A 16,152-nucleotide genomic window follows, 5' to 3' on the forward strand; every position below is an offset into this window, starting at 1 on the left:
TGCCACTTGTAAACAGACTTAGGAAGCTTCCGGCCTAGTTTCTATCCAAAATATACGAGATACCACAGAAATGCCACTATTTCCATTGCACGTTTAGTGCCAAACTACTCCGGAACCCAGATAGCATCTTTCACTTTTTTTTTACATTTCAAAACATCAGTGTAAAGACCAGAGGAGGATTCAGAATTTCAGCAGACTTTAAGACTTTCTTTCTTTTATAACCCACTAACTGATCTTGGACTGAAGATCTACGGGTCACCTTTATTCCCTCTATCAAGCCAATCGTGTCTTTTCACCTGCCAAGCCTAAGCAATGGATGATGCCAAGATGATCAGCAGAGGTCACTGTTTCCCCAACTGATTTCCCCCACTTCCCTGAAGGAGTGTAAAAGCCAATGCAACGCTCCCTGTGGACCCCCAGATAAGATCATCAACTTGATAAGATAATCAAATTCAGTTTTGTATTTTGTTAGTATAATGTTAAAGGATTTATAGACAGTGGTGCTGTAAATACAGCTGAGAAAAACACACTGAATATCTTTGTATAAGGTTTAAAAAAGGTTTCTTGAAAAATGAGTTCCAGTATGAAAAACAACATCCCTAACAGTGCCTGGGAGTCTCAGTAGAAGTCAAGAAGAAGTTTTGCCAAAAGACAATTAAACCTCTGTGGCTTTTTGGATTAATCCCAAAAGTTCATACACTATTCTTGACAGGCTAAATCCCCCCTACCCGGGTTAAAAAAAGTCTAAAAGCATTCAACTATGTGTGTCTAATTTTCTTTTTCTTAGTAGCTCAATGTTCAGCAGATGAACCAAACCTAGAATATTGTGTTCAGTTCTGGTCACCTCGTTACGAAAAGGATATTGCTGCTCTAGAAAGAGTGCAAAGAAGAGCAATCAGAATTATCCCGGGTTTAAAAGGCATGTCGTATGCAGACAGGCTAAAAGAATTGAATCTATTGAGTCTTGAACAAAGAAGACTACGCGGCGATCTGATTCAAACATTCAAAATCCTAAAAGGTATAGACAATGTTTACCCAGGGGACTTTTTTGACCTGAAAAAAGAAACAAGGACCAGGGGTCACAAATGGAGATTAGATAAAGGGGCATTCAGAACAGAAAATAGGAGGCACTTTTTTACACAGAGAATTGTGAGGGTCTGGAACCAACTCCCCAGTAATGTTGTTGAAGCTGACACCCTGGGATCCTTCAAGAAGCTGCTTGATGAGATTCTGGGATCAATAAGCTACTAACAACCAAACGAGCAAGATGGGCTGAATGGCCTCCTCTCGTTTGTAAACTTTCTTATGTTCTATGTTCTTCTTAAACAAAATCCAAACAGACCCTCCACCACTAGTTTACAATGTGCCCTACCTACTGCACCCGCATCATCTGATGCCACTTGCCTTCTTTGTGGAGGAGATCCAGCTGTGGTGCTGGACTCCAGATGTCCCCAGCTGTCTAAGGGTGCCAGGCCCTACCCTCCCTCTGCCTGTGGATGGGGAACAGCTGTGGAGTGGGCAGGTACTGGAGGCCCCAGGCTGTCGGAGAGAAGCCAGGCCCTCGCCTGATTCCGCACCTCGACCTCAAACATGGGCGGAATCCCCCGCTGTGATGGGTGTGCCCTGGAGGTGGCATTGGTATTCTTCAGCCTCACTGTTAGGTAATGCGCCTCTTCTCTGTGCTCGCTTTGAGGCTGTAGAACAACAGAGAAAAGCGACCTGTCATAGCAAACTGCGGTTTGTCACTCAGTTATCCTGTAGTAAATGTAAGCCGTTATTTTTCAATGGACTGCAGTCATACCACCTTGGAGATTGGTCAGTTCTCAGTAAACTAAGCAGGCTTGGCCTGGTTGGTACCTGGATAGGTGAATAAGTCTTGATGACAAATGTTTCAGCTTCCCCCATCACCAATGTAATTGTATTTTAATACAGCAAAGACAATCACAACAAAATCAATTTGCAGTATGGTTTCTAAATAGTTCATATATTTTATTCATAACGAGAGATTGTTAACCCCTTTCCTGCTGGTCAGGTGTTAAGGGCCGCTAATGAAGCAAATCTGACCTCAAAGGAAAGTCGGGTACTAATTAATGGCACTCTTCTATCAAGGCTACAAACCAATGGCCCAGCTTTGTATTAGGCTCTATGCTGTGGTCCACATCTTGTCCAGCCCAAATTTTCTGGCTAAATTTGAATACAGGCCAATAAAATTGATCCTGGAAGAGAAATACATAGTCTGGGGTTTGAACACAGTCAAACCCTACAAACCTGCAACAAAGCTACATCTAACACATGAGGCTGGGAGTCCTAAGAGAGGGACTGTATGATGTGTCAGAACTCTTGGGAGAAGTCAATAGGTGGATCTCCAGCTGTGCTGCCACCACCTTGCCACCCTGCAGGTCCCTTCATCTTCTCGAAGGGCTCAGTGTAGAACACACTGACTCTCGGATTCACTGCATGGTTCACATTGACTCTCGGATTCACTGCATGGTTCACATTGACTCTCGGATTCACTGCATGGTTCACAGTGACTCTCGGATTCACTGCATGGTTCACAGTGACTCTCGGATTCACTGCATGGTTCACAGTGACTCTCGGATTCACTGCATGGTTCACAGTGACTCTCGGATTCACTGCATGGTTCACAGTGACTCTCGGATTCACTGCATGGTCCACAGTGACTCTCGGATTCACTGCATGGTTCACAGTGACTCTCGGATTCACAGCATGGTTTACAGTGAAACTAAACTGTACCTTAAAAACACTACACAATGTTTTATTATATGTATGAAAGTGAATTATGAAAATGAACACAGGCTTTGAACCTAGCTTGGGGACAAGCCAAACTCATGATCATCCATTTACATTTTGTTCAGCCAAACCTCACCACAATTTGCTGAAAATGATACATTTCAAAATACAGGCCCATTAAGTCCATGTTGTTACACTGCAGTTAGCTAACATTTCTGTATGCAGCGAGCGCACGATTCAGTGATTGTGAAGGTGCATGTGGACCAATACTTACTAATTCTGAATCAGAACTGCCAGCATCAGACTTGAAACCTGTTTTTTTTTGGCTGCCATTCATTATATAATTCTGCTGTTGTAAAAAGAAAAAAAAAAAAAAAGGAACATTAAAAACATTACTCACAGCTTTACGGTCAACTTTGACATCTATTTGGAAACTATTTCTCAAAATAAATATTTGGTTATTTGGTAAGCAAAACTATACTGCTATTACGACTGCTGTGCCAACAAGGGCTTTGAGTTATAGTTTCAATTGAATGATTCTTTCTAACAGGTTGTGGAACTCAACAGGCCTTTGTGTGACTGAAGAGTGTGTTTAGATCACCCACAGGGTTGATTCTGTTAAGTGGGGAAAAATAAAGATTATTATTATTAGTTTATTTGGCAGACACCTTTATCCAAGGTGATTTACAGATGTTACAGGGCAATACAAGATTACAGTGTAAAAACAATATTTAAATACAGTATGAAAAGTAAAGCTTCAGATCAGAAAAAAGACAAATATACATACTGTGTGAAAGCTGTGCAAAGAATTCACGCAAACATAGGGATCGACAGTAGAAGTGTTCTTCACTGTGTATTATCTCATTCAATAACAACATTAAAGATCCCTTATTAAAGACAATTAGATGCAGTCTTGGTGGGCTCCATTGCAGAGCCATCATAAGCTGCAATTGCAGGTAGTTTTGCAGGTGGTCAGCTGTGAATATTCTGGACTGCTAACATATTGAGGCAAACCTTTGAAAGATTTCAATGATGTGCCTTTGACTTGATCTGCAGATTCATATTTATAAAATAAACAAGAGAGGTAGAAACAGATTCTGTGAAAAAAAGAACTAACTAGAAAGAAATAGAAAAAATGCAAAGATAAAAGAAAATGTAACTTAACCAGTCAATCAAGTAGCATATTTTCTAAGTGTTTACATCAGTCTTTAATTAACTCTTATACAGAGAAGGGCAACTAGACTGATCTCAAGAATTCAATCTCATCAGGCTAGAAAAAAGAAGGGAATGATGGGACTTGATTGAAGTCTATAAAATCATAAATGGAATAAATAAAGTTACCCCAAGACACTTCAAAGTTAACAGAACAAGAGCATAAATGGAAGCTGAGTAAAAGTAAGTTTAGAACAGAAGTTAGGATGCACTTTTTTACACAGAGTTATAAATGCACAGAATAGCCTACCAGGTGATGTAGTAGGATCTAAAACACTGGGAACATTTTTAAAAAGACTGCATTATGTGCTTTTAAATTTGATACTCCTTAGGGGAGAATGGTGTGCAAGGAAGGGACGAGCCTTGATGGGCCGAATCGCCTTTTCTCGTTCCCAAACTTTTATGCTCTTGTGGAGGTCCCTGGTTCAAGCCCCACCTCAGCCACTGACTCATTGTGTGACCCTGAGCAAGTCACTTAACCTCTTTGTGCGCTGTCTTTTGGGTGAGACGTAGTTGTAAGTGACTCTGCAGCTGATGCATAGTTCACAAGTAAGTCGCCTTGGATAAAGGCATCTGCTAAATAACCGAATGTAAGTACATCAGGTAACAAATGTAATTAGGCCATTTCTATGTAATTGCACAATAGTTACCAAGAGCTGGGATTGCTACTTACCCAGTTATTACAATGAAGCATGACGCATAAAGCTACACAAGTCACACTTCTATTTGCAATGCAGCATCCCTTCAAGCTAATGTAGCAGTATTAAACAGAAGGCTCATGAAGAATTTCTCTTGAATATACATGTGTTGTAAAAGTCACCACATAAAGTACCCTGTCCTGGTATTTGAAGATAATCTATTCAATTCCAGGGCTACACAGGTGAGCTGGACAAAGCTGTACTTAAATAGACGTTTGGTATGGGGTGTGAATAAAACCTACTCAATGGTTTCATTTTCAAAAAGTGTAAAGCAGCTTTGCTTTTGTATTTCAACTTAATAGTATGTTAGGCTCAGTTAAGTTATGTTGTTTACGTAAACATGCTGAAAATGTCATTTGCCTTTTTAGTTTCAGAATTGTGTTTGCTGTGATTTCAACAAAAGTTATCAAGCTTTGAAAATAAACCCAGCTCAAAGCAATGAATATTGAGAACCATTGTCTGCATTACTCCTGTATATTCATGAAGATACTGCTGCTTATATATTAAACTGTGTAATATAAGTAAGAAAGAAAGAAAGAAAGACAAGCTGAGTGTATGGCCACTTAACTTTTCCAGCTTAATCGGTATAACACATGTTAGCACACCTCTTTTGTTTTTATCTTGACAGAATGACAGCAGAGGTCAGCCAGTGGCAGTCAGGGGAGCCCGGTCGGCTCGGGAGGACAGGTGATGAAGCATTTAGCCAGGCTGGCTCCAGGGCTAAACCCCGGAGGCGCGTCCATGTCTGCTCACCCTGTTGCTAGATCACACAGCTGACACTGTCAAATGCCACTGATAGCGATCCCAGGGAATCGCAAGGACATCCGTACGTGACATTTCAGCAGAAACCGCAGCATCCCTGCTTGACCTCTGCTCCCCAGGACCTATTTTCCTAACCCTGTAGGCTTCGACACAGACACCACTCCTGCATTCTTTTAATCGCCTATTCAAGCCAAAGCTGACAACACCTAGGAGAGGAAAGGTCTTCTCTCTCAACCCACTCAGAGGCAAGAGGTTATTTTAAAGCTGTTACTGCCAGGATGAAATGTTCAGGGCTATAGACTAAAAATGTTATAGGATGTCTGGAACAATAAGAAACCATTATACAGTGGCAGAAAAATGTCATCTATAACTTCAAAACTCTCAATCAGCATTCTAAGGCATCTTATAGTTTTACCTTAACAATAGAAAATAGATACTAGCAATTTATAAGAAGTAAACTTTACACAATGACTTTATTGAACTGAAGCTTTCCACCTACAGTATGTTATGAAAATGATATTGAATCTTTGCATGGACACGGGTTATGTTATTCCTCATAATGTGCATGTTGGTCATGCTAATGATATATTTTTTTTGTTATGGTGCTGATTGGTTGAGCTATTGATGGCTATATCTTGGCAATCAAAATTGATTAAACTTTGCATTTTTTGGGGGTGGATATCCATAGTCTATTTACAGTCATCACTTTTGAGACTGTCAAGTCCTGCAAATCTAGCGCTGCCCTCAATTAAACTCTATCAGAGCTGCTGTCTTGCCCATTGTATCTGAAACTGACTTTCAAGAGGAAGATGCAGATCTCATATATTGCACAACACATTTCAGGGACTGCATTTGCTTGACAAACTAATAATCAATGTGAGGGACAGCTCATTTACACCAAAGTGTATGTTGAAATGCCCAAAGTTTCCATTTTGTCCAAACCCTGTATAAACTAGCGCATACCAGTAATGACAAATTAGAGTAGGACAGAAACACTGCTTGGACGGTGTGTTGTTGTAAACTTCCAGTTAATTTTGTACTGGATTCATCAAAATTATTAAAACCTCTTTAACTGTCTCTGGTATGCTTTGAACTTTTGGTGGAAAAACAGAAAACTAAACGTCTTTGCTTTTAAGTTCTGGCTATAAAATAAAACGGCCCCCGGGAGATTTGATGTGAACTTTGTCTGAAATTCTTTGGGAAATGCATGGCTGATAGTGTGAGACCTCTGCACGCTCCCATTTAACCTGCTAGACTGTAATGCCGAACTGTTCAGGGCTGCTGACTGCTGCCGACAGAGGACTTGTGTTGGAGTGATGATGATAAAGTCTCTCTTTCCAGTGTAAACAAATTTAGATAATAAAAGCGACTCCCCTGCTGTGTTGGAAAGAGCCCTGGAGCCTGTGTGCAGCTGCAGGTTACATTTAGCTTCACAAGCCGAGCTGGGATTGGAAGGCAGTTATACAGGGTACAGGGTGTATATAAAACTCGGTCACAGTTGGGCCAAATGAAACGTATAATAAAGTCAAAGTCATAGCAACCAGTCACCACTAGAGGGAGCAATCGTCACAAGTACACATAGATTCAACAACACAATCCTTTTTTTTATGCTGAAAAAAGCCTGTTTAGCAGTCACAGATGAACGCTAAAGTAATTGAATGATAACCAAGGCTTTAAAATCTACAACTTATTAGCACTAGCAACATTATCAAGTTCCACACCACACATTTACTTTAATCTGCTGTTTCCTGGTAGATTGCCATTTCTTGTAATGCAGGTTAGTCTCCAGGTCAGGTGAGGCCAAACCAAGAATGTTTTTACGGTTACGGTAACCTTTAGTACAATGTTCAGGGGACCAATATTTTAAAGCCTTGGTTATTACACTTTTAATAGCCTCGGAATCTGATAACCTGCATAAGTTTTCATCACCAGAAGTTGGAAGTGATATCCATGTGCATCACAAAGAAAACAGGGAGAAAACTGAACTTTTTACAGACAATCAATACAAAACCTAAACTGCTACAAAAGTGAAGAACAAATAACCCAGCAAAGCAGTCAGTAATTCATTTTGCATTGTTGCTGAAATATACAGAAGCTGATTAGGAGGCTTCAGACCCCTTCTTTAGCTAGAGCAGTCAGTTGATTTTTTTTATTTTTGTTAAGATCACATGGCCTGAATTATCATTTTTACACAGATGACACTCAAATCTATATTCATTCTAAACCTGATATTGATGCTGCTGTCTCTGTTCTTAATGCCTGTATCTCTGATATAAAAAGTTGGATGTTGCAAAATGTTTTACACCTGCATTGTAATAAGACTGAGGTTATGCTGTTAGGTACTACCCATCAGCTATGTAAAACCAATGCTGTAAATTTGTCAGTTGATGGTACCATGCTTGAGTTCAGATCTAAAATGAAAAATATGGGTGTGATTTTTGATCCTGGGTTAACCTTTGAACCGTATGTGTTGAATACTGTCAAGCATTTTTATGATTCCTTTTCCTTGTTTCTGTTTTTGTTTCTACTTGTTATTGTTTTTGTTGAATTTATCTGTGAGGCGCTCTGAGATGATTGCTTTTAAGGGCGCTATATAAAATAAAGTTTATTATTATTATTATTATTATTATTATTATTATTATTATTATTATTTTGGCTACATTTACTCAGATTTACACTTTAGTCCTAAGCGAAATTTACACCGTTTATAGTTAAACCTGTTAGTGGCTGCTTATTAAAGTCTGTATTGATGAAATTAATAAAAAAAACTGAAATGTAATATTCCTGAAACTGTTCAAGAATGTTTAGGCTTTAATAACAACAGTTTAGACCAGTTTTGTGAATCTCAAACTGTATGTCATTCAAAAAAAGGGTAGATAAAGGTTTGTGAATAGGGACTAATATTACACAACTAAAGCATAGTTTTAGTTTTTCTAGTTTTTCACACTAAGGCATACTGCAGATTTTCTTTCAGGATTCCTTTAACTTCCCTACTGTGCAAACTGGTATAAATAGCTTTATAAGTTGAAAATGAAAGTTACAAATGCTACCGTAGTAAGAAAGAGCTTTCACAACCCCCCCCACCCCCCCCCCCCAAAAAAAAAAACAAGAACAGAAAATTGCAAAATGTAACTTAAGAAATGTAAGATGAAATAATCTTTATTATTTCACAAGGAAAAGAACCTGTTGGGGTCTGGAAGTCAGCAGCATGTCTAAATGTTCCAGAACACTAATAAAGAGTTCCCGAGGTGCCAATGTGTTCTTTTTTTGGCTGCATGTGCTTTCCAGCAGCAGTGCATTCCACACACCGTGATGTCATCAGCTCGGTGTCCGTCTCTATTAAAGTGTTCGGTCACAGGAGACGTGTCAGCAGCTCCCAACATTGTTTAAAGGAGGTTCAGCAATAACCAATGTCGGGTTTATTTCACTTTCTATAAATAAGTCAGGGCACTGTTTAACCTGTTTCATCTACCCAGTGGTTATAGTGGATCTGATATCCACACATGTTTTTTTAAAGTGAAACTACCAAATGGGAAATCAATCGTACTAATAGAAAATAGGGCTTGAATATAAAACGTGCAAGCTATGAAAGAAGCTGGAACACCAACTACAGGAGCATCCAGAATAAAACGTGATGCATGTGAGGTATTCACAAATGACTGATCACACATTTAGGTCCACAGATGATCTCGGAAATTATTAAGAACATATTGCTGGCTATTTTGGATGTATGCATTATTTTTTTTTTAAGTGTAAATTCTTTTTTTATAGATTCTTATTTATGTTATAGATGCTTCAGTGCAAACCAACAACAAGAACAACAGACGAATATTTTTTTGAAGAGATCCGGTTAGGTCGAAACCCAACTGTCAGGGATATTCCCTGCAAGGACGGAGGAATAAAGTTGGATATACTCATCTGCCTGAAGAATCTTTATTCAGAAAGTGTCCGTTTCTGATGAGGCCTCTAAAAGGGTGGTTAGGGGGAAGGGGGTCAGGTTTCTGACTAGTGACAGGATAAAGGAAACAGAGCAACAAGAGAGGTCAGGTTGAGAAAACACAGGGCCTGTCAGTCAAAAACTCAAGGCCCAGGATTAGGGCCTAGCCGGGGAGATCAGATTTCACTGTTAGGGATACCTCACTAAGTGAAAACAGAAACAGATGTTAAAGATTAAAAAAAAACAAGGGGGATGGGGGGCATCAAAAAGCAGCCAATTCTAGCTATTAAACATAGTTGCCTTCTGTAGACTCAGACACAGTTCAGTTACATCATTTCAATTTCAAGAAACAAAAAGCCATTGATCCCATATGGTACAACGGAAACTGACAAGCAGTTGACAGTACATAAACTATAACAGTGATCTCCGGAGAAACGCATGTAAAAAGCTGCTATCAATATTTTAAAAATGCTATAAATGTATCATACTTTGAAAATGTATATAGGGAAGATATATTTGTAAAAATAATTGTGCTCGTAAAGTGTGAAGGATTGATTGCCCCTTGGGTTTCTGAAGCGCACTGAACGCTTTTGTTCCTTTGGACTCCCCTGCCCCCACTCCAGTAATACAAGTACATTCCCAGACTGAATAAATAAACAATGCAGTTTCTTACTATTGGAAATCTTCAAAAAGAATGGGCTCTGATACATTTTTTTATGTTGGACCCCAATTAGGGTAGAAGGGTGTCTGTAGGAAATAGCCTGTGGCTTCAATAATCCAGGAAATATTGTGCTTTGGGAAATTTCAGGTCTATTCTTGGGGTGTCATGCTTGTAATTGTGTTGTTAGTGTGTGCACAAACAACAGCAGGGCTTCTGTGAGTGTTAAGAAGAGTTAAGAAAATGATCAACTGGGGGCTTATGAATCACATGAAGAATAATTCTGAATTCGCACCAGACTTTTAGGTGCTTCCAGATTGCACTTTCATGTTCATGTCGCTCATAAGCCAATTAACCCTTTTACTGGCTGAACAGACTTGAAGGTACATTGAGCACAAAGGTGACTTACTATGGGGCTGAAACAAGGGAAAATGTTGGAGGGAAGTTAATTCGTTTTCTCTTGCAGGCTGGGGATGTCTTGAAGTAACATGACACAATCAAAAAAACAGATCATTACCAGCAATGGCAATGCAATGGATTTGAGGCAAATATTACACTGTGGTCCTGATACTGTAGCATAATAGTACCAGTATGGTACCATGGTTTATTGGTCAATACCATTGAAATTAGGAAAAATGTTCCCACTGTGGTATCTACCAATGGCTTACAGTTGGCCTTGTGCTACCATTGCATTGCCACGACCAAGCACTGCCATCAAAGATAATTTCTGAGTGAATTACAAGGGATGTCCAATTGAAAAAAAACCTTGTCTGTGAAAGCAGCATGAAATGAATGGTCAAATTATTAAAATCTTTGCGAGTGACTGACTTCCGCCTTGTTGTAAGAATATTGTCCACGGCTGCTCCATGCTGACACCAGGGCCCAGGGTCCCGAACCCTGAGAGGAGGCAGACAAACCTAATGAGAGATACATGCCTTTCCTCTTTGTTCTCTTTTTTGACTCATACCAATCAGTAATCTCTCAGACAGGAGCAGCAGGGCGCACCCCTCTGCCTCCCTTTCTCACAGCTGCCCTCCGAGGACCTTGTGGTTCCCTGGTGGGTCAAAGGTCATTGACAGTCATGTCATGTTCAAACCTGTCAAGGTTTCAAACAGTGAACAATTACTCACAGCTTTTGACAAACTGGTTAATCCTACTCCTAATCACGATGTGGTATTTGAGATTATATTAGGGTGGTTTAACGTTATAATTAAAGACTGTTCACAATAGATACCCTAAAAGATCATTAAGGTTGGCCAGAAGTTAAAGGTGGAATGTTGGTCTACCTTAATGTTGTATTTTTTTATTTTTTAGTACAGAACATTTTATGGTTCAGTCTTTTAAAGTTATGGATGAACTACATAAGCACCCTGCACTTTGTGTATGTATTCATTTCTATAAGGTAATTGCTATATCAGTAACTAGCACCTAGATCTAAAATTATATATGAATGTGCGGAGCAGAATCTATATTTTACTCACTGACCGTGCTCCCTTATAAAAGTTATACCACAGTAAAAACATTGCAAAATGTAGTAAGGCATAGTAAAAACAACATGGTGAAAGCACAGGAAAGCATGGTAATCAATACAGATTATATTGCTTAAAAATAGCATGGTAGTATAATCATGAAAAAAGCCATATGGTAGAACTTCAGAATGACCATGCATACATACCATGGTAAACGTTTTTGTAAGGGTGGTGTAGCATAGGAGTGTTCATAGGAGTGTTCATAGCAGTGTTCATAGGAGTTGATTGTGGAATTTATCATTCATTTATATTTATTGGAATTAATCTGGATATTTTATAATTACATTTAAAATCTGTGAATTGCAAAAGGTTTACCAATTTAGACCTTAAAAATGATATAAATGTTCTAAGCTCCATTTTGAGTGAGGTCATCAAGGTGTAGTCCTATGCCGTAATCTGTAATGGGTCCCAGAAGAGATAAACAGATGATTTGACCTTTAGGACCCATGATGAGGCTGCCCACTGAAATGCCTTTGTAGCATTCTTCATAGTAAAAGAAAAATAGCCATGAAATGTTATCAGAAATATATGGATATTTTAAGTAAAAATCGGCAGGTACAGTAACACAAGCCTAATAAAATAAAAGGTTCTCACCTCTCAGCTCCTCTGGTAAACCGCCCCTAACGACGCCTGCGGGGATATCTTTGGAGTCTTTGCTGTTTGCTTTAAAACAGGCCATGCTGCTCTGATGACCTGGACCTTTCCTACCAACGATAGGAGGAAGCCCCACCGTGGGACCACCAGCCAGGCTAGCGAGGCTGTCTTCTGCAGGCAAAGAACAGGTTAAAAAAAAAAAAAATTGCCACATTGCAAACACTAAATCCATGTTTCTACTTGCCACTGGGATTGACTTGGAATCAGAATCGTTCATTTTCATCAGCAACAGAAGTAGATCAATTGAGTTTCAGTCTCAGTTAGGATTGCAGAGCTGGCAGAACTCAATCTCTCCAACTAACATTGATGGTGGAAGTTACCTAATGAGCCTCCAATGCAAAGAGCAATAGAGGCGAGGGCAGGCTGAACAAGGCTGCGAATGTATTATACTATCAAGGAAACATTGGAGGCTGGTGAATTAATTATAAATAGCTATTATTAGGTAATCTTTGTCTGTTTGCATTGTCTGTTTTATAGATTTTGGTGGTTAGAACTGAAATGATCTATCTATCTATCTATCTATCTATCTATCTATCTATCTATCTATCTATCTATCTATCTATCTATCTTGTTCAGTTCCCATGCTTTTTAAATCCAGTATCATGTTTCAGTTTAACAGTGCTGGTTAAAATACTTCATTCTAAACTTTCAATAGGTCTTTCATGGTGAAAGACTGAAAGGCAATGCTTTGGCAGTATACGTTTTTTAAAAGCTTGGTATCACATTTCACATATAAAAGCATGTTAAACAGTATATATTTCATCTAGCATTGCTATATCTTTTGAGAACAGGAACTAATCCTTCTTGTCATGTTTAGTAACAATTGTAAAGAAAACGATGTGTTCGTTGTTGAAAGGGTGTTTCAAATATATATAAACTTCATGCAAAAACATGCAGCATGAAACTCGAGTTTATATGAAGTAATGCAGTCACTGCTGGGAACTATACAAAATGGGAAATACACCATCTTCAATGTAGCTGCTGTTAACTTTTCAAACAAAACCATAATAACCGAAGAAAAAAAGTTTTGCTTGGTATTCTTGGATACATTTCTTGTTCTGTTCCACGTGAAATGTTCTGAAGGTAATTAATACATGATTTCGGTGCCCGTTGTAACTGTATTCTCCTTGTACAATTACCAAGCTACCAAAATGTTAAAATAAAAAGAAAAACTATTTTGAGATTATATATCATTTGTCATCTGATGTTCGATAGATTCTGACAAAAATGCACTTTTACAATATGGAACCCATACCAACTGAATGTGTGGCTACTAACCAAATAAGTGTGATGTCAGCTGCCATTGTGCACCACCATTGGGAAGCAAATGACAAAATGTCTGTACACCATTATCTTAAACTCTTTAGGGTCCGCCTAATGTTAAATATCCCGCCGGTGACCTGGCTCTTTAACTCTTTTTACTCAGGCACCGTGAGAGTATACCCTGCTTGGAAAGAGGAGAGTCAGACCTTTAAAACGAGGTCCTACTTGTGTATTTCCGGCAGATGACCATATTAGGAGATAGCCTTGAATGCCAGTGCTTTGGAATGTTGCTGTTGAGCTGAAGACCTCAGTGCATTACACAAATATTTTCACAGAAGGCATCGAAGGCACAAGGACCTATTTTCTGATAAACATACAGTACTGTGCAAAAGTTTTAGGCAGGTGTGAAAAAATGCTGTAAAGTAAGAATGCTTTCAAAAATAGACATGTTAATAGATTATATTTATCAATTAACTAAATGCAAAGTGAGTGAACAGAAGAAAAATCTAAATCAAATCCATATTTGGTGTGACCACCCTTTGCCTTCAAAACAGTATCAATTCTTCTAGGTACACTTGCACAAAGTCAGGGATTTTGTAGGCATATAGTCAGGTGTATGATTAAACAATTATACCAAACAGGTGCTAATGATCATCAATTCAATATGTAGGTTGAAACACAATCATTAACTGAAACAGAAACAGCTGTGTAGGAGGAATAAAACTGGATGAGGAACAGCCAAACTCAGCTAACAAGGTGAGGTTGCTGAAGACAGTTTACTGTCAAAAGTCATACACCATGGCAAGACTGAGCACAGCAACAAGACACAAGGTAGTTATACTGCATCAGCAAGGTCTCTCCCAGGCAGAAATTTCAAGGCAGACAGGGGTTTCCAGATGTGCTGTCCAAGCTCTTCTGAAGAAGCACAAAGAAACGGGCAACGTTGAGGACCGTAGACGCAGTGGTCGGCCAAGGAAACTTACTGCAGCAGATGAAAGACACATCATGCTTAGTTCCCTTCGCAATAGGAAGATGTCCAGTAGTGCCATCAGCTCAGAATTGGCAGAAAACAGTGGGACCCTGGTACATCCATCTACTGTCCGGAGAAGTCTGGTCAGAAGTGGCCTTCATGGAAGACTTGCGGCCAAAAAGCCATACCTCCGACGTGGAAACAAGGCCAAGCGACTCAACTATGCACGAAAACACAGGAACTGCGGTGCAGAAAAATGGCAGCAGGTACTCTGGACTGATGAGTCAAAATTTGAAATATTTGGCAGTAGCAGAAGGCAGTTTGTTCGCCGAAGGGCTGGAGAGTGGTACACGAATGAGTGTCTGCAGGCAACAGTGAAGCATGGTGGAGGTTCCTTGCAAGTTTGGGGCTGCATTTCTGCAAATGGAGTTGGGGATTTGGTCAGAATTAATGGTCTCCTCAATGCTGAGAAGTACAGGCAGATACTTATCCATCATGCAGTACCATCAGAGAGGCATCTGATTGGCCCCAAATTTATTCTGCAGCATGACAACGACCCCAAACATACAGCAAAAGTCATTAAGAACTATCTTCAGCGTAAAGAAGAACAAGGAGTCCTGGAAGTGATGGTATGGCTCCCACAGAGCCCTGATCTCAACATCATCGAGTCTGTCTGGGATTACATGAAGAGAGAGAAGCAATTGAGGCTGCCTAAATCCATAGAAGAACTGTGGTTAGTTCTCCAAGATGTTTGGGGGACCCTACCTGCCGAGTTCCTTCAAAAACTGTGTGCAAGTGTACCTAGAAGAATTGATGCTGTTTTGAAGGCAAAGGGTGGTCACACCAAATATTGATTTGATGCAGATTTTTCTTCTGTTCACTCACTTTGCATTTTGTTAATTGATAAATATAAACTATTAACATGTCTATTTTTGAAAGCATTCTTACTTTACAGCATTTTTTCACACCTGCCTAAAACTTTTGCACAGTACTGTATATTTGTTTTTCGTGTTTGTGGATCAGATGCACAAGACAAGCGCTGTTAGGGTTAAGTAGCCTTGCTGGCCATTCAAGCCACAGTGAACAGCCCCATCTTGTGCTACATGATCAGGGTGCCTTGGACGAATAATTTGAATGGGTTTATGTTTCTTTTTGTTTTCTTTTGCACATTTTCAATGAATCCGTTTTTTTTTGGTTGCTTTTGGTCCCTGTTGTATATATGGCCATAATCCCCTTATTTATTATCCAGTTTGTTCACATTTTTTTTTTCATGTTCCCTACATGTTGAAGTTTCAGATTTCAGATTTGAGCTGGTCATGCTAAAATATTTTTTACAAACAACATTTTTCTTTTCTTTTCTAAAAAGCGTCTCTTTTTCTGTGTTTTCTCTCTATTGAACAGGGTGAGTTTCTGACTATTTCACTTTTTTTTTATGAAAGACTAGTAGTGTGTGCACATTTGTTTCATGTTTGCCATGTACCTGTAACCTTTATAGTTAAAGAGTTATAGGCACAAATCTAACAATAGTACAAAACAGGCGAAAATGGCTAGGACCGTTTTTATGTGGTAATGTTATTTGTTCCTAAGATGGCGGCACTCCACAGTATTATTATTATTATTTATTTCTTAGCAGACGCCCTTATCCAGGGCGACTTACAATTGTTACAAGATATCACATTATTTTTACATACAATTACATTATTTTTTACACATTATTT

General features: G+C 39.1%; 1 long non-coding RNA gene across 1 annotated transcript; it reads right to left on the reverse strand.

Moving 5' to 3' along the window:
- Nucleotides 1-1,410: 1,410 nt before the first annotated feature.
- Nucleotides 1,411-12,543, reverse strand: LOC131738176 (uncharacterized). The gene is made up of 3 exons (XR_009329718.1): nucleotides 12,142-12,543; nucleotides 3,026-3,100; nucleotides 1,411-1,694 (listed from the first exon to the last, which is right to left on the reverse strand). It is a non-coding gene; the product is annotated as an uncharacterized LOC131738176 (long non-coding RNA).
- Nucleotides 12,544-16,152: the final 3,609 nt, after the last annotated feature.

Source organism: Acipenser ruthenus, chromosome 10, assembly GCF_902713425.1.
Source record: "Acipenser ruthenus chromosome 10, fAciRut3.2 maternal haplotype, whole genome shotgun sequence".
Taxonomy (NCBI): domain Eukaryota; kingdom Metazoa; phylum Chordata; class Actinopteri; order Acipenseriformes; family Acipenseridae; genus Acipenser; species Acipenser ruthenus.